Source organism: Camelus ferus, chromosome 26 (genome assembly GCF_009834535.1).
Source record: "Camelus ferus isolate YT-003-E chromosome 26, BCGSAC_Cfer_1.0, whole genome shotgun sequence".
NCBI classification, from domain to species: Eukaryota; Metazoa; Chordata; class Mammalia; order Artiodactyla; family Camelidae; genus Camelus; species Camelus ferus.
The window spans coordinates 22,113,859-22,133,792 of record NC_045721.1 but is presented as its reverse complement, the minus strand read 5'-3'; the positions used below and the strand labels follow the sequence as shown (position 1 = coordinate 22,133,792).

Below are 19,934 nucleotides of genomic sequence, written 5' to 3'. Positions count from 1 at the left end.
CGCGCTTTCAGGAAAGCCCGATGTGGTTTCAAAACCTGTATCGGAGAAGCCATGTGACTGGCTAATTTACAGTAATACTATTCAACTTACAACATTAACGTGAGAATTACATGAAAGAATGTATGGAAAACACACAGCACAGGGCCTCTTCCAGAGTATTCACTGACTTCTGTTTTATTGGTCCTGATACTACTGCTGTCAGAATGATAATTACAGTTAAATCTTTCACTCCCTCTTCTCATTATTACCATAAATCAATCCACATGGTAAACTTCTAGGACGCTTCACATGCCAGAGGGTCACTGGTTTTAGAGAGCTGGTTGTACTGTGCAGTAAAAACAATGAGACAGGACTTCCCCTTGGGTAGAGTAAGAGACCTGAGCCTTGGACAGCTAACGCAGTGAACTCTGTAAATCATACCTAAAGCTGGTACTTGAAGGTTCTGGAGGCTGAACAGAAGGAGCAGACTCTGGCTGGCTAATCATACCCAGAGAAGGGAGTAACAGAGTGAGTCCCTCATTTATGCGCATTTTAGACTGAAAGCAGACACAGTTAGCGTAGAACAGTGAGGCTGTCAGTGGGAAACTCAGTCTTCAGCCTTGAGAATCCAGGAAATGGAGTGAAGACAATCATGACCACTGGAGAGAGAAGGCAAAATCCAGGAAAGGAAAGAGCCAGAAAGAAGGTACTCAGATCACGTTCTTCTCTCTACATGGCTGATGCCTGAATCATGCATTTACAGACAAGAATAAAAGCATTAATCTAAAGAGAAAAGATCAAAACAGGTCATGAGTGGCTACCCCAGAAGATGGAGTGCACAGTTTGCATCTAAACGAATTATGTTTTTCTAAAACAAATGTTCGCTATAACAAAATGAATGTTCGCGGAAACAAAAGAAACAGCACTTTTAGGAGCAGCACATAAATCCAGAGTCCCCGCAGATTAACACGAGACGTGTGTAGGACACGTTCCAAAACACTTGATATAAAGAATCTGTAATTTGGGACCCATTTTTAAAAATAAAAACCATCAATTGAGACCCAACCTAAGAGGAACCAAATGGTGATATTCACAGAGAAGAATCTTAAAAACTGCTAATATAGATACATTTATAAAATATAAAATATGTAAATATATATATACTTTCAAAGATTGAAAATACAGGAGATATTCCTAGAGGGGATAAAAACAATAAAAGTAAAACATGGAAGTCAAAGACATGAAAACATACAATATCTGAAATTTGAAAAAAATAACTGGTGTCCAGGGGAAGGGTGATGAGAGAGGAGGCAGTGACCTTGGCTCTGTATCAGTTAATTTCTTAGAAGAAAATTGAAAAAGTGAACAGTCTCTCCAATACCTGTTAGGTAATCTCAAAGAGTTTAACGTACACTTCATTTGATTCCCAGAAGGGGAGTGTTAGAAGTTGCATTGTCTCCCCTGTATTTATATGCTGAAGTCCTAACTCCAAGTACCTCAGAATGTGACTCTCTTTTGAAAATAGGATCTTTGCAGATGTAAGTTAAAATGAGGTCACACTGGAGTGAGGTGAACTCCTACCCCATATGACTGGTTTCTGTATCAAAAGGAGAAATTTGGTCAGTGGTCTGCATACAGGGGACACACATGTAAAGGTAAAGGCTGAGATCAGGGTGAGGTTGCTGCTCATTAAGGGACGTCAGAGAAAACCAGCAAACCACCAAAAATGAAGGAAGAAGTAGGGAACAGATTCTTCCTCACAGCCCTTAGGAGAAACCAGTCCTGCTAATACTTGGATCTTGAATTTCTTGCTTCCAAAACTCTGAGACTCCAGATTTGTTATTTATGTTCCCTCAGTTCTCAGTGTCACCCTACAGCAGTCCAGCAAGCTGATATGGAAAGAAAGCAGAAGGAATATTTGAAAAAAGAATGGCTTAATTTTTTTCAAATACTGAGAGAGATTATAAAGTTACAGATTTCTACCATGGTACAGAAGATGAGGATGAGGATAAGGTAACCATTATGATCTACATTTTATGTAAAGTGTCATGATATAAACTTGAAGTAGACTGTGGAATCCCTTGAAAAACTACTAAAAACATAATGAAAATAAGCATATATGAAAATGAAACAATTTCAATAAAAAATTTGGGAAATGTCAGTCATAAACCAAAGAGAAACAAATGATGCAGCATTAACATGTTACAGTTTTAATAATTACATTGAACTGTAATAGCCTCTTTCTAGTTAAAAGGCACTAATTGTCATAATGGATGAAAAAGAAGACACGTCAAGTACAATGATGGATGTAGGTTGAAAACAAATGGCTGAAAAATATATACTATGTAAACACTAAGGGTAGCGGGCCTTTCATTAATCTATTAGTACCCCCATAAAATGGATTTAAATTGAAAAAATGATTACCATTGGAAGAGTGGCACATTTCCTAATGATGAAATTGTCAATTCACCTTGAAATCATTACAATTATAACTCTGTATGTGACAAATAACAGAGCTTCAAAAGACATACAGAAACATTCACATAAGTAAAGGACCAATTACAAGTCCACAATGATAGTGGGAACAGTTTATCATTTCTACTTCAGTAACTGATACAATAACTGGATTAAAAATCAGTAAAAATATAGAAGAGCTGAACAGCGCTATTAATCACTTTGACCTACTTGATTTTACAGACACTACGCTTGATAGGAACACATTCTTTTTAAGTGCACATAATGTATTCACCAGGGTAGATCACATGCTGGGACACAAATTAAATATCAGTAAATTAAAATACGTTGAAATTCCCCCAGCATAATTACATTGGAAAACAGTACAGCAAGCATTTAAAAGGTTTCCAAGTACTTTGAAATTAAACAAAAATGTCCAAATAATCCGTAGGTCTAGAATGAAATCACAGCAAATGAGAACGTATTTTGAGCTAAGTGGGAATGTAAACACAGCTTATCAAAAGGTAGAGGGTGCAGCTAACGCAGTTCTTGAAGGTAGCTTATGACTTTGTATGATTATATTAGAATGGACGAAAGGCCATACTTTAATGACCTAAGTGTCTTCTTAATAAACACAGAAAGAGAAGAGCTAATTGTCCATATAGGAAGGAGAAGAAAAAAACAGTATAGATAAGAGCAAAAATCAATGAAATGGAAAAAATTAGGCAAAAGAGAAAAATCAATAAAATCAAAAGCCAATTCTTTGAAAAGTTCATTAAAACTGATAGAACTCTACTGAAACTGATTAAGAACACAGAGAAGACATGGATGAACAATATCATTAACGAAAGAGGAACTGTTACTGTAGATCCTGAGGAAATTAAAGTGATAAGAAGGGACTATTATGAGCGACATCATTCCAAGATCAGCATTGTCCTTAAAGGGCCCAACTTTCTATAATCTACCCAAGAAGAAATAGTTAATATAAATAACCTTTCTCAATGAAAGGAATCAAATTCATAATTAATAGCCTTCCTGCAAAAAATAACTCAGAAAAGAGATGACTTCCCTGGTAAATTCCATAAACCTTTAAAGGATTTGTATTTTTAATATCTAGAAGATGTTTTAAAGTTAATAAGAAAACAACCCCCAAATGGGTAAACATTTGTAATAATTACTCTACAAAAGAAGATACATGAATGGTTAATAAGCATAGAAGGAGATAATCAACATCACTGGCCATCAGAGAAACTCAAATTAACACCCCAATGACATACCCCTCTACACCCACTTGTGGCTGAAATTTAGAAGACATGTGGAGGGGATGGGAAGCACCTCAAGCTCTCTGGACTTGGGTGATTGGAATATAAAAGTGTGCATTTGGGGAAACAAATTAGCATTAGAGATAAAGTTAAGTGTAAAAATGACATGACCCAGTAACCCCACTTCTAGAAATTTGCCCAAGTGCAGTGAAATACATACCCACACAACAACCTGTACATGGATGTTGGTAGTAGCGTTGCTGAAATGAGCCCCAAGTTGGAAATAATCCAATCTAAAAGTTGGTCAACTGATTCTAAGCAAATTTTGGTACTGTGCCGTGGAATCCATGCTGCAGGGAAAAGGAGCAAACGGTTGTCACTTGTAACACTCTGGACCAGTTGCAAAACATTCCTGCTAAGTGAAAGAAAACAAATGCAAAAGACTGCATACTGCAGGATTTTATCTATATGACATTCTAGAAAAAGCAAGTAAAAACTGAAACAGAAAACAGATCAATATATGTAGGTTCAGGGAAAGAGGACTGACTGTGAAGAGGCTTGAGAGATCTTTCCGAGACATTGCTAAAATTTTGTATCTTGATTGTGGTCATTATTACATGCATATAAACACTATCCCTGAAACCCATCAGATTGCTCATTTAAAACAAATGACAGTTATTGAATGTAACTTACTCCTCAGTAAAGCTGTCCAACGAATTAAGTCGTGGACTTAGGAAGGGGCCCAGTACATACATATATTGAGTTGGCCACAAATTGTGTTGGGATTTTAAAAAGTATGTCAGTGAAAAATAAAAATATTCAGTACTTACGTTTTGACTGGCCTTGTAGGAGAAAAACAAGATGGCAAAGACTAGATCTCAAACATCAAACATTATGTAACAGAGTGAAAATACACAAAAACAGGCTGCAGTGGAGGAAAATGGCTAGGAGTGCAGGCTCGGAGTGTGTAGAGTGCGCCACTTACCATGTTCACTTTGGAAATTCCACAACCCCTCTGTGCTTCAGTTTTCTCTTCTATAAAATGCAGGTGAAAATAGAAGGTATTGATAAGTGTGCTGTGATTAAGTCAATTTGTCCACAAAAAGCACTTAGAACAAGTACCTTAGTCTAAGTAAGCAAAACACAGTTCTCATTAGAAGTTATCCGTGACCATATACATGCCTTCGTTAACTGACTAGCATCGGTATGCAGTTCATGAAGGAGACACCCATGTAACCAACTTAAATCAATTTGATTTTGGTGTAGATACTGATTTAGTTAATTCAGGCTAGTAAAGAAGGTTTTTGCTCCAGAATTTTATATTACTCAAAACCTAAGGGATTCCATCACTGCTAGTGTGAGTAACTTTTTTCATGGTATTGGGTGAATCTCTAAAGTTGTTGAATAAATTAAAAACCAAGAATGTACTTATAATGGAATTGGAAAAAAAGAAGTTCAAGAATGAAAGGTATTACATAAATAGCTGAGACTGTTTGTATTGCATTTCAACATCAGTCTTGACACTTCTGTGCATGAATGTGTTCACAGGCAAACCTGTTACCTACCAAATCAGCCTTTACTATTTATTTAAAGCAGTTATTAAAAATATAACATAATAACCCCAATGCATACTTAAAGTGATATTAAACATGGGACTTGTAAGACTGACAACAGAATTTTTAAGTGACTTTCTAAAATATGGTAAATAGATTCTTCGTATTCATAGTCAGAGGGAAAAGAAAGGCAAGATGATCTTAAGGGGTAGGAAATCTCTGAACTCCACAGAGAGGATGAACTATTTAGAATAGTTCTTGATTGTATAAAAACCCACTGATTCCAAAAAGTCTGTGACTCTGTAGTGACAATTTTATCGTTTTAAATCAATGGGAATTTTAGAAGGCAGCAAAGGGATTCAGTGGAGCCCTGAGTAATTAATTAAAATGACAAATGCGTATAAATGATGAATCTAGACCATTGTAATTAGAGACTCACCAGGTGGAGTAAATACGCTCTACTTTCCATTTTCAAAATTGCTTATAGCCTAATGGTGAGATGATTTTCCAGGGCTCCTCTGAAGTCCCAGCTCTCTGCAGATGATGGGTGATCTAGTTAAAGTTTCCCTTGCAACAGTGAGTGTGCATCTGAAGATGTACAGAGGTGATAAAATGGATGCTCAGAATAGTTCAGAGAATGAGGCAACTCTGTAGGAGGTAAAGAGGTGAATGGCCTAATTAACTTGGGGTTGGGAGGAAAGATAATTCATATTTTGCCTTTAGAGCAAGGTTAGCTAAAGTATTTGTACTTTTTTATGTACTATTTTCAAAACGTTACCACACACACACAAAATACACAAATCTCTCCTCTTTTAAAAACTTGATATGTGTCCAAATGTGATTAATTTGATAACCTATCTTCTCCACTTTTACAAAATGGAGATTCACAGCTGTTACTAATTACAAGCCCATCCTTCATAAGAGAATCCAAGAAGCCAGTCCAGATTTACTAGAAGGCTAATTTCAGAGGCACTGACTTGAATTAACAAAGGACTGTTTAAAATAATCCTTTGAAAATTGCATTAATACACAACTGATTTTGAAAGTATTTTTAAAAACATCTAAAATTTTGATAACCAACGCATTCCTTTTCTTGAAGCATTACAGGGTCAAAATAAATACTGCCTTCAGCTCCTGCAGGCTGGCTTAAGCAACTAGACAATCCCCCAATACATAATCTTTTATTTGTTTCTTCAAATTCAGAATTGTTTTAATGATATGAGAAACTAGTTTTGTGAACTAAAAATACTGAATTATTAAAATTACATTAATACATCTCTCAACTATAGAAAAAAATCAACGAGAAAAACGTGTGCGTTTGTAGGACAGGATGTCAGTCACGCCAGATCCCTGCTGAGGGAATTTCCAGCATAACCCCATTCATCTGTGAGGATGCAGAGTGATCCATGTGAAGACCTACACATTCTTCTACTGGTCCAGCACGTCAGCCCTCTGCCTCTTGATGGTTCCCTTCTGCTATGAATGTGCATGTCCCCTTGTCTGCTTCTTGGAGCAAACGCCTCCCTTCCTCACCCGCTGTTGGTCTGCAAACTGGCCCCATACACAGGGGGCAAGGAGAGATCCAAGAAAGAGGCAGACCACTCTAGATAGGGAGGTGGCAGGTTTAACAAGCAAAGGAACTTACATATGAGCAGCCCCAAGACAAGTAGATCTCTCCACTTACCCACCAGAATGTGAAATTTTAATGCACATTGAGACTTTAACTGGGTTCAGTCACGTCTCCCATCCAGATGCTCTCAGGGACACACTGCTGTCTCAAGGCTGTGGCCTTGAAAACGGCTCCCACTGTGGGAACACTGGGCAGGAGGTACACTCCAAGGACAAGGGGGAAGGCGGGGAGCCTCTGATTGCTTAGGTCCAGCTCGTGGGTCACTTGATGGCCACGTTCTCTCCATGACCTGCACTCGCACCCGCCAGCCATTGGAGGAGGACCAGGACCATGCAGGTGATTAATTCAACCCCTCTTCTAGGGATGTGTTGTGGTGTGCGTACTTTAAACAGACAAGCAAAAAACACCGTTGAACTGTTAACTTGTTGGGCTTCATATAGTCAGTAAGTACTGTAGCCAAGCTTCTAGCAAAGGCATGTCTACTTCCAGTGCCTGCGCTGCTCCCTCAGGTGGACATCACCTTAGACACTCATTTCTCCTGGTGATCCTTCAGCATGTGTCTCAGGGCCCCTGTGTGCGGCTACACCAGGCGCACGCTAACTGCGCAGTCACAAGGTGTGCCATTCACACGGACAAAAATGCGACTGTTTCTGCGGGTTTCCTGGTGCGACTGCTCCTTTATCTGAAAGTAAAATTTTCAATCCTTCGCCTTATTTGTGATCCCAGTCACTTTCCTTCAGGAGATTATTTTAGCACCCAGCATTTAACTATTGAGTACATTTTTCCAGAGTGACATAATGCATATGACGTACATAATACACAGGGGGTAGAGTACCTGGAGTAGGATGAATGTTCACATGCATTTTCTTCCACATGCAAAATTTATACATTTTCTTGATACTATCTTCTGTCATTATGCCTTGCATTTTAAAAGAGAAAAAAATATTTGCTGGATAAATAGATAAATGTCTAGATTCTATAGAGCTAAATCCTTGGCATAGTTTTGTGTATTCATTTATTAACGTGTGTCTGTACATATGCATGCAGGTCGTATGGATGTGCATTTCTTCATGCAGATTTAAAGTGGGCATGTGGCCATGGTATATTTCATTATTTTATGGCAAAATCCCCAGTTACAAATAACTGACTGATTCATAAGCTTTTAGATGGTGGTCTGTCTTAAATTGGGAAATTACAGAATTCTAGAAAACATATTAGTACAGTAGATCCTAATACATTTTTAAGAGGACTTGAACTTTTCAGGGCAAAGCAAGGGCTGACCGGAAGACATTCTCTGAATACAACATTTAGTGCTGTGTTAAGAGTTCGTACCAGAGAGACTTGTTTAACAGTGGTATCTGCTTCTTGAGAGGAGCTGACCACGCTCACTAGAAAAAGAAGATAGAGATCAACTTTTTGGTTTCTATATAAAAGATTCTTGCTATAGCAATGGGTTGTTTGATTAAATATACTCAAGACATATTTGAACTTCAGTTTAAAAATTTTATGTTTCTGCAAATTGCTGTTTTCATGAATATCATGCCAGTTTGCTTGTTTTTTCTTTTAAGTCATTGCTCACCTCGAGATTGGGAGAAAGTCTTTTAATTAAAAAAAAAAAAAAAAAGCTTTGACCATATAATTTTGTAAAAAGTAAAAATTATAAATTCCTTCATCATAAATTTCTCTTACAGCTTCTTTTATTAATAGTTTTGTCCCTTTTCTTAAGGATAACTTACAGTCATCCCAACAGTGGAGCTTTCCATTTTTCTGTAGCTAACACTTTCTCGCCATCTTTCTGGAAGTCTACTGGAATGATCCTGGATTCTCTGGCGGTGAGATACCCTGTCATGGTTAAACAGTCATAGATGGGCCTCTGCCACTAGTAAGGGGATGGATTTACACAATTAACCCTTTGGTATCATCTCACTCTCATAACTCTCATTCCTTGAAAGACAGTGAAGCAAGGATTCCGGACAGATGGCAGAATCGTACAGTTTGGTAACTGAATGTTCTGAGGAGAAAGCAATGTAATTAAATTCTTGGTAGTTCACACAAGAGTCAAAAGGCCAAATCAAGAAAGCTACAGTTCTCCACCTTCTCTTAAATGTTCTCAATCTTAAATCCTCTGACCCTTGAATCAGGATTTCTCTCCTTTTCGTTTCTTCAACAGTGACACAAGGCAAACTGCAGGCTGCAAAACTAGAAGAAAGTTGGTAGTTTGCTTTATGTTAACAGTCAGGGTAGCTAGGGGGTCTAATGATAAATCAGCTGTTAATCCGGTAAGATATGTTTTGTTTCTCCTTTATTCAAATACTGAAGTTTAACTGAATGTCATTGTACACAGGATTTAGCCACAATACTCCGATTTTAAACTTCCTATTCCATAGCAGTAACTAAAGGCATTATAACTATTTGTAGATCCACTCTCATCTCTTTAATTTGTGTGTTTAGCTAATCTTGTTCTATCTTCTGTGAACTTGAGTTTAGGGGAAAAGCAGATAAGCTACTGTAAATGAAGCAGTATGGATGTGATTTTTCAGTGCTGTCTGAAACCGCCACTAACGTAAAGTAGCAAAGTGGAGGGAAGTCTCATTAGCGTGCGATACTTCAGTGTAGCACAGTTGTGTGCATCAAAGGGAAGTGTTTCTCTTAATATTTGCCTTTGCCATGGCTATAAGTGAGTGTTTGGGGGATACAGATTAACCTTGATTTGCATTTAATTAAACCAGAATATAAAGGGAGTAAGTGTTTGCTGAATTTAATTCAATGCCAGTTAATTACCAAAGGCCCGTACTTGGCTAATTTTTGGAGTAAAATTAGAATTTTGCAATTGATGGAAGTGCCTTAACGTGGATTTCACCTCATTTCTGTCACTTTGAGTACCATTAGCCTCCTTTACCAAGATAGAAGAGTGCTTTTTTGGAATATGTGAGCACATTTAAGTTTTCATCAGTTCAGCCCTACCTAAAGAAGTTTTGAAACTCATTGCCGTTAGCTGTCCGTGTTTTTAGGAAGCAGAGAACTATTGGCCAGTTGTCTGCAGTGGACTCTTAGAAGTCCACGAAGAGGGGAGTTTGGACAAAATCAGTCTTTGCATCCACCACCAAGCCTGAGTGCAGACCCCTGGAGAATAGGGCTCAGGTGTGGGTGATCTCTGAGGGCTGGGCTGTTCTTCCTGGAAGAGGCGGGTGTGAATGTCCTGGATGAGAACTCTTCCTAAACTGAGGCCCCCTGCCAAGTGGGAGGTAACTATAGGCACAGTTTTCTGAACCAACTGCCAAGAAAGGAAAGAACTGGGGTAGGGGGCAGAATTTTTTAAATGATGCTCCCAAGAAAGATGCCAAAGCAGACCATGAAGCAAGAACAACTTGAAGTATGCGAATCATTTTTTTTAACATTTTTTATTGATTTATAATCATTTTACAATGTTGTGTCAAATTCCAGTGTTCAGAAGTATCCGAATCATTAAGCTAAGTGATCGCCACTCCCTGCAGCATTTCTCCACAACTGTCCTTGTCTGTGAACTCCTTCCTAAGTCCTGAAGATTGTATCCAAGGTCCCCTACATTCCACATAACAGTTTCTCCCAGGCATGAAATTGTATTTTGGCAGAGAATGTGTTGTAATTTGAGCTTATGGTCCTGCCCAGAAATCCCTCTTTTTCTGGTCTTAGAATCCATTCCTCAGTACATCATGCTTTCTTACTTTAGACAGTTTAAAATCGTCCCTTGGTTTTCCAGACTCAGTAGGTCATGAGCTTTTCAAGGGTAGGGAGCATGACTTACTTATTTTAATAACTCCCAAGCCTGCCGTAATTCCTGTCATATTAAAAAATTCAAACTCTCAAGTAAGTGGTGACACATTAAGTCAGAACCCCTCGCTGTGATTTAAAAAAAGAAAAAGGAAAAGGCTTAGTTCAGTGATTGAATGAGATTGGATTTAAAGAAGGAAAAAAGGTCACAGGCGGGATGCAGACATCCTAAATGGAATGTATTTCTTAGCTCTTCAAGGCACAAGACCTCTGATCCTTAAACACATTTTTCTCCTTTGTCGCACAGAGAGAGGGATGTGCAGGGACATGAAACTGCTATCTGAACATACTCCCCATCAGCTTGCCTCATCGAGCGCCTCTCCCTGTAATCCTTTCTCCTCCATCATGGACTCAAAAAAGATATGTCCCCAGCTTCTCACTCCCCACCCTGCCTTCTCTACTGAGAACTCATCTCCAATTATGTAAAATGCCCAGGAGGCGTAGTCTGACTCCTCATCGTGTGTTAGCTCTGTCTTCTTCTTTTACATTTCATCGTTCGGTACCTTAACCTCATCTTCATTTTAGATGTCTTTCTTCTTCTTTCACTTGAACTACCCGGGAGCCCTTTTGGTTCTTCCTTGACTGTATCAATAAGATGTGTCCTTTATTTTAGGTCTACATCTTGTAAGGCCAGAAATACTTTTATCTAACACAGAGAGCCGTATTTGATTTAAAAAAATCGACCTGGTGTTCACCTGTTTCATGTGTGTTGTGTGTGCGCATGTGTGTGTGATTATTTTTACAAAAGCATCTTTTCTAGTATGTTCAACATTTTATCAACAAAATCTTTCTTCCAACGTATCTGATCTCATCATCCTCGTCCTTTAAATCTATTCTGTGTCAGGTGGTTTCTCCTGCAGTGTCTGCGCATTTTGAGTTCTGTATAGATCTCCTTCTTGTGTGTGCTCCCTGGCATAGATATGTTTTTTGTTTGTTTTACTTTATATAATATTTTGCCAAAATATATTCACAGAAAAGTGCAGAAACCGTAACATGCAGCTCAATGAATAACATAAACATACCACGTGACCTCTACCCAGATCAAAAATAAATATTAAAAAACCTCAAATTCCCCTAGTTTACCCCTTATTTCCTTCCCGAAGAGCATCCCTGTCCTGATGGCTGACACCACAGGTGAGTTCTGTCTCTTTTCAAAGCTTTCATACAGAATTATACAGTATCTTCTTTTATATGGTTTCTTTCTGTCTGGCTTCTCTCACTCACCACAGTGTGGAATTCCTTCTGCTGTTGTGTGTAACCGCAGATGGTTTTTGTTTTTTCATGTTTACCTATTACCGTATAGTATTCCATTGTAACAGTATCATGATTTTATTTACCATTTTAACGTTGATGACATTTGGACTTTTTCCAAGTTTTGCTATTCTGAACAGCGCTGCTGAGAGATCTTCCCACGCTGAGAGCGTTCTGTACGTATGTGTGTATGATGCATGTGTGCGTGTGCTGCTCTTACGTAAGAAATCGCTGAAGCCTGCTTTGTGCTTAGATAACCTTAGCCGATAAAGGCAGTCGTATTTCTAAAGAGACAGTATTGATTTAAACTATGATTTCTGCACATCCTCAAGAAAACTTGGTCTTATCAATACGTTTAATTTTATCTGTTTGAGTTTGTGTGTTTTGGTGCTTCACTTTGGTTTAAACTTGGTTTCACTGATTTGGAATGAGACTGAACATGTGATGTGTAGAGGCCATTAGGGCATCAACTTTTCTGAAGAAATGTTCTCTTTTCTTGCTCTTTTTTTCTGGCTTGCTTCTCCCCACTGTCAGTTTTCATTGTGTTCTCACTCACCGACCTTCCCTTCTGTCTGTCTGCTCCTGTCTCTCCCTGTGTTTCTGTCTTTATCAGTCTTGTCCTTGCCTTTCCACACACTCCCTCCCTTCCAGCCTACTTATTCTGAAATGATTCCGTTTCTTCTCATGATTTCCAAAGGGTACTTCTGCAATGTTTATAGCAATTTCTTTGGACCAGGAAGCTAGTTTGAAATCCTGTGAGTTACCTCTTCATACTTTACTATAATTTATAATAAATGTTCAATTAGTGGGTATTTTAATTTGCTTTTAATAATTGCTTCTAATTATATTACATTAAAATATTTTGGTTATATATCCCATACGTATTAACATTTTTTCTTTTGGTACTCTGCGCTCGTAAGGTTGCAATTTATGAATGTGATATTTAATACAAATGCAGAAAAACTGTCATCTAGATAAAAGTATAACATTTATTGTAACAAGTAGTACCAAATGCTAACAGAACTCAAATACTTTGTAGATGTCTGAAAAAATTGATTCTATCTTGAGTAACACAGAACAAAAAAAAAGCACATGCCAACATGAAATGAAAACACAGCAACACAACGTCTATGAGTGAACAAGCAGAGGAAATCAACAGCAAAAGACAGTCGCAGAATTAAGACTTACTGCAATTTTAGAAATGATGAGGGGGTGTCATAAAATAAATAGCTATGTGAAGAGGGAGAAGCTGGATGGCCTGATAGAGGCCGCTTTTAAATTAACGAAATCGAAGATTCGATGAGAAACTATCCATCAAAAACTCAGGCTCAGGTGGCTTTAATACATCTCTTCTCAGGAAACTGAAAGTTATGAAGAAGAGTGGGTAATCAGATGACAGAGATGGAGAGCGCTCTGTAGTGAGGCCTTCTTCACAGGTAGTAAGGCAAAGGGGAGGATAATACTGGTGAGAAAGGACTGTACAGGGAATATGGAGCCTACATACAAGAACAGAATTTCAGGTGTGACTTTTGATCTCTCAAATATTCAGTAATGATCTTCTGTGGTATACCGTGTCGTAGGTCCTGGCCTGGTGATCCTGCTCTCTTTTCCCCTATTGTTTGATGGAGAACATGATTATAATTCAATACAGGCTCCCACTGAAATAATGTTTCCTCAGACCACCAAGCTGTTTCAGATTTAAGGAAAATATTCTACACTCTCATTTTGTGATATATCTTTCATCCTACGTGACACGGATGCACTGTTGTATGTGCATCTTTGCAGTGTTTCCCTTCTCCTACCAAAATTGAGATCAATTTTTCTTATCTTTTAAAACTCTAATGATCTCACTTTTTATGCCCAAAGGTCAAGCAGACACTAAGATATGTAGACAGTGATTTTGATTTTTAATTGATTGCTTAATTTTTAGTTACGTGTTTTCTTCTCCACAAAAGTTACCATGATGCAAATTTATCTTTCTTATGGGAGGGGAAGGTCAATTTAAGGAAAGGAGGAAGTGGAATCTCTAGGGACTAGTGGTGGACAGAACCTAGTAGGATAAACATTCCTTTCCCTTGAGTTTTCCCTGGAACACTGTGGGGAGCTCCCCTGGGCCATGTGACACAGTGAGGAGTTGAGGGGATTGAGGGAGACACAGTCCAGTGACACTTTTGTGTCCTCTTAGGACCAGGTCTGGAAACACCTTCGTGCTTGCCTCTACTGGCATGACATACGACAGAGTCTTGGGAAACACTGACATGTATATATATTCAATGCTAATAACTAAGATTTTAATAGGGAAAGGATGCTGATGTAGCATTTATTTGACGACTGAAAAATATCCCTGAACTTTTAGAATTTTTCATGAAACCCACTTTCATTTCTTCCTTTATGTTGTCACTTTGCAATATAGTCAAAATAATTTAGGTTTTTAAAATGTAGAGATGGGAATATGAAATGTAAAATCTGACCTTTCTTTAGAGGAAATAGATGGGATTGCAGACAACCAAATGCTAATCTCTTGAAATGTGAACTTGAAACAAACTTTTTTCCATGTCAGGCATTTTTTGTTTCCCTTTTGGTGTCTATACCGGTTAAACCTTTTTTTAGATGTTAGATCAAATACAGAAATAAAAATCTATCATATTGAAGAATTGTAGAAAATATATTAAAACATACTTAATGTTAAGACAGAATTTAAAAGAAAAAACACTGACCTAGAACTATGTTTACTTTTTTTGGCTTCTTTCAAAGAACTAAATTCTATAATTATTTGGTCTTCCATACATATTATGTAGTATTAATTCTGATAGATTGAAATGACATCAAAATTATTATAAGTGATAGTAATACTGTTGATGATGGCTGAATGTTTTTAAGAGATTATTTTCCTTATTATGTGACATAAACTGCTATGAGTATTTCACTGTTAATCCTCATAGCATCAATATAAATTAAGTACAGTTATTTTTCCAATGTATATATGAGGTAACAGACATGTAAAGGTTAAATAACTTGCCTACGGCCACAGGGATCAGATAAGTGTAGTCCAGGTCTGATTTCATACCCTGTGTACTAATAATTGTATTATGTCACATTGTGTTGCATTCTATTGTGCTGGTCATGTTATGCTACATGTTTATTATACTATCGTAAAATGGTATATTAATTAAATTCTGGAGTAAAAACTACATTCACATGTTCAAATCCTTAATCATACTATGTGGTTTTGAATATATATGAATAGTTTATGGCTTTGCAAAGGGCTTGGTTTGAACGCCACATGGAAGGGACACGGGTGTTGAATTCCACAGATCTAGCACTGGGATCACCTATAAAATGTGTCAGTCTTCCAAGGGCTACGTTCTCCTTTAGAAGAGGGGCCAGAAAATTTTGCTAAGCTTAGGAAGAAAGCAAAGATGTTCCTTTTAAAATGATTTTTCTTGAAAATCAAAACTTGGATTTTCCCCCATCGTACATTAGCAATCCAAATTAATACTAATTAGGGCAGGAATTTTTGAGCCAAAAAAGATCTTGAAGATTTGTCCTAGGCAGGCAACCCTTCTGGGGTACTTAGAGACTTCAATGCAGAAAGCAGTGGGTGGAACACTGCTTTACAGGTGTATTTACAGAAAGGGCCTATTTGCGGGCAGGAGAGCCTGCCTGGTAGGTGCCCACAGTCCTGACTGCTTTGCTTTTGCACCAGTCTTTCTGTAAATGGCTTCTCCACTTAGATTTAATTTAATTTATAATTTTGAAACTTTGTATATGCTCCCCTGTCTATAAATTTTGAAACTGCCTTATTTAGTACATTATTTTTTTTACCTTCTCAAAGCAGTATAAAATACTACTCAGAGAGTTTATTTAATACTTTTCTCTCCTGTTATTAAATATTTCCCCCATCTGTGCAGCCAGTAATTAATAGAACTAATTGCTGCAAATCAGTCATCCAGGAACAAACGTTTTGCCAGTATTATTAAAGTTTGGGAAACTCCTTAATTAGAATCCTTACCTTGGCTCTAGACCAGGGACTAGCAATCTCACAGAACTTTATGATGCAGTGATTGAACAATGTGGTATTTCTTTCCCTGAAGAAAAGATAGGTCATTTAGAACATCATGTAAAGCTGAGCGGAGAGTGAAGGAGGGTTAATTTCAATGGTAACAAACCTTTAAGAGAGACTTGCTTGAACTTTATTCTGAGGCCTCGATACTCCAGTGACATACTCTAACTTTTGAATGTTCCATGTTTTGTCCTCTACTTTTTTTTTACAGACTTCCTTGTAAATCTGTTAGTTCATTAATTTTTACAAGTCATAAGGTCCCCCATAAGGGCCATTGGTATTCTACAGTGACTTTGTTTTGGGCTGTTTATCAAGGAAAATGCAAGAGCCAGGAGTATCATGAGACTTTAAGTAGAAAGCAGGTTTTCTCTAAAAACAGTGCCCTCCTGTAAAGAACCTGGGAGAGATTCTGCCTCATGCTTTTTATGACTGGTTACTGGCCTGATGGTTTCTAGTCATTAGAACTCAGAGGCCACTTGGATTGACTTGGAGACTTAACAGAACACTGTCTACGTCTGCTTTCTATGACAGCCAGGTCCTTTATATGTGTTCAACAGAAATAAAAAAAAATCAAGGGACAGAATCGAAGTCTGTCTGTAAAAACGTCTTTGTACATAGACCCAAACAAAAACAAAAGCACTGCAAGCAGCAGAAAATAATCACATTAACAGCAAAAACCCATACACCTGCCAGTGGTACAGCTTCCAACCCAAGGTCTAACGATTTTGCATGAAAATCCAAGCCCAACTGATAGAACTATGTACCTTCAAGCCAAAATTAATTTACTTCAAGATCTAGGCTTCAACACTTTTTATAAAGATCTAGGTTTAATAACCTTATACAAAAACTTATTTGGTTACAAATTCTAGGATAACAAAATAATTTTAAAAATGAAGCTGGAGCTTAGGTCACTGTTGAGATTGTCTCAGCAGCCAACAGACCTAAAGGAAAAGCTGTTTTGGCATAAGGAATCCAGCGAGCTTGCCTGTTGGCCTGAGATTCCTTGGTTCTGTCGACTCCATGTCTGTAAAGCAAACCCTCAGAAATGCTCATGAGACCACCATTCAGTTTCTGAAATGGACTATTCTGAATTTATGTATTTCAGTGAAGCCAGACAGTCTCTGCGCGGAGCAGGCTGGCGATCTTACGGAGTTTTCGGAATCGTGGACAGAGGACTCAGCAGTCTCTCAGAAGGTGAGGTGTGCTGAGATTATCTGCAGGAGTGCAGTTACACCGCGAGATGTTCCTGATTAATAACCCGCAAAGGTATGTGTATGGAATAAGTCTGTTCTTTATTGCTGACTTCAGAAGCAAAGTTCTGACGCTGGTTGGCTTACAAAAAAGTTCTCATTCAGTTGAGTTGTCCATGATCAACAGACCAGGGTTTCCCACATTCTGATGGTTACTGGTTACTTGATATCACTACAGAGCAATTCATCTTTTTCTTGGTTTATGGGAAATTTTCCCCCTCAACAGCATACTAAGCAAGCATAAATCCAGAAGAGTGAGATAAAACTTCAAGAATGAAGAGAGGAAGCCTCAAGCCTCAAATTGGTAAGATTTTGATAAATGTTAAGAGAAATGTTAAGATTTTTGTTTTATTTATAAGCATCAGTTGGGATAATTTGTCAGTTTGACCAAAATTTTAAATAGGTGACATGAGATTTGGTATTTTAAATGGGAGTCCATAATTATTCAATACCAACAGGGATTGTTTTGCTGTTAATAATTCTTGTGAAAAAACTGTATTTCTTCTTTAATCTTGGAATAATGAATTCATTATATTTATTAAAAAGAAACATTATTATTAGTTTCAATAATCCAACAATACTACAAAGAAGGGAAATACCGGAAAACTCCACAAATATCAAGTCATCATTAGAGTTAAAACTCTCTATGCTAATCCATAAATCCCACGAATGTCAGTTTTACTTTTGTACTTAATTGCATTCAGTGTTTGCCACCAATCCTTTTAACACAGTTTCTATTCCCAAATTATTTGGAGTCACATCTTTGTAGGCACATTTTACTGTATTTCTTGAAATCCACATTGAAGATTGCCAGCTTCTTACATATACTCAATCACCATCTTTTCTGAGTGTTACATCCTCGAGCTTCCTTCTTCCCTCTCGGAATAGTCTACATGCTTTAAAATATTTCTTGTCTAGTGTTTCTCTGGAGCAGTATCAGGCCACTGTTAATCTTCCCCTTCCATGTCACGTTTTCTCCACGCGGGTAACTAACTTACCTCAAAGCCGGGTAAGGGAACCAGAGATGTACATGGGCTGAATCTGCTTCATTTTAACTCCTTTGAAAGCAGTAACCCCCTTACTTCAGCCTGAAACTCAAGATTGCATTCTTTAAAATTCCTCTCTTTCACTCAACAGATATATCCATGCGGGGGTTTTGGAAAAGGAACATAACATCAAGAGAAACTCTCTCTTGATATTAATTCCTGCCTGGCTTAAAGGGTCTGTAGTAACCACACCTGCAGTAGGTACCTTCCTCTCTAGTATTTTATGACCTGCCCCTCCTATGTTATTTTTAGACCCTACATCCTACAGAGGGTTACAATATTCAGGATGTAAGATTTGCTGCTTGTAATAAAGTGACACGAAAGAGTGCAGTTCTTTCTCATATAAGGTCAAAAACATGAGTGACATTTGCTGGCAGGGCGGTTCTGTTTTTTAAGGGAGAGCCTTTAATCCTTTTTACCTTATTTCTCTACAAACTTCTGAGCCATCACTTCCATATGGTGGAATCTAAGTCAGCTCCATATCCGGGATCCTGTTTCAAATAGGTACAAAGAAATAGAACTGGGAGGAAAACAGGTTTTTTAAGGAAAAGACACAAAATTTGCACATATTACTTCTGATCATTTCAGGTGTTGGTGAGCTAGTCACATGTCACCGCTAGCTCCAGGAGAGGCCGTGAGAGCTGTTGCCTAATCAGGCAGCTGTATGCTCAGTGAAACTACGTGATTACAGAAGACTGGAACTACAGATCTGAAGAGGAGAATAAGTTAGCCAGGGGGCAACTAACATGTCACACCCAGAGGAGAATGCTTACCTACCAGGACAATTAAGATTTTTACCAAAGTTTATCAGCAGAAACATGGGGAATATGTGTTGGAATGAATTTAAATATGGTAGTGCAGAGAGAAAGGAACAGTTTGAGATCAGACCAAACTTATCGATATGGGTAGAATGACTGGAAATTCATTCACACACTGGAAGTTCAGTGTGTGTAGCTGTTCAGACAAGTGGCATGGATGGTTGACTAAAATCTGAACAGAATTGTAACCTGAATGAAGCTGAGGTGTAAGAACTCCCTTGGCAGGATGTAAAAAGAATGAATCCAAAGGTCTCTAGAGGGAGGTGGGACTGTTGGAGTGAAACTGAATGAAAAATGTGCTACAGGCTCACCTACATTCTTGTCTCTTGAAGAGGACTGTCCTTTACTGTAGTGTTGAGAAACAACTCAATGATGGAGTGGGGGAAATCCTCACAGACTCCCTAGTGGTTGTCCCTGGTAGCCTTGGTATAAAATAGAAAATTCTGCCTTGAAATGGATAACTGAGTAAATGGTGAAATCTTAGGTGATGGAAGCCAACTGCAAAATTTATCTGACCTAGACAAGATAGCCATTGTTAACTGAAAGAGGCAGCAAGACTGCAGTGAAAACAAGTATTCTGACCCCCTGCGAGAAACTGGTAGCTAACTGAGGCTCTTCTTGATCTAAGTAATGAAAGTCAGCGTTAGGGCACAGTTCTGTCTTGAATAGCTGTTCTCATTTCCAGACCAGAGCCTTCAACATGGCTAGTTCCTCTCAAATGAAACCGCTTGCCAAGAGTCCTTTCCACCACAAGTGCGTCTTACACAACTTCTTCCCAGCTTTCCTCAAAGTGATCTAGGGCCATTTGTTAAAACGAT

At 38.1% G+C, this 19,934-nt stretch overlaps 1 long non-coding RNA gene across 2 annotated transcripts; it reads right to left on the bottom strand.

The window, feature by feature from the left end:
- Window positions 1-484: 484 nt before the first annotated feature.
- On the bottom strand, window positions 485-16,317 carry LOC116660049. Of its 2 annotated transcripts, XR_004315403.1 has the most exons (4): window positions 15,952-16,317; window positions 4,681-4,730; window positions 3,916-4,045; window positions 485-762 (listed from the first exon to the last, which is right to left on the bottom strand). It is a non-coding gene; the product is annotated as an uncharacterized LOC116660049 (long non-coding RNA). The 2 variants fall into 2 exon arrangements; XR_004315402.1 differs by lacking the exon at window positions 485-762 and having other exon boundaries at window positions 3,797-4,045.
- Between the last annotated feature and the right edge of the window lie 3,617 nt (window positions 16,318-19,934).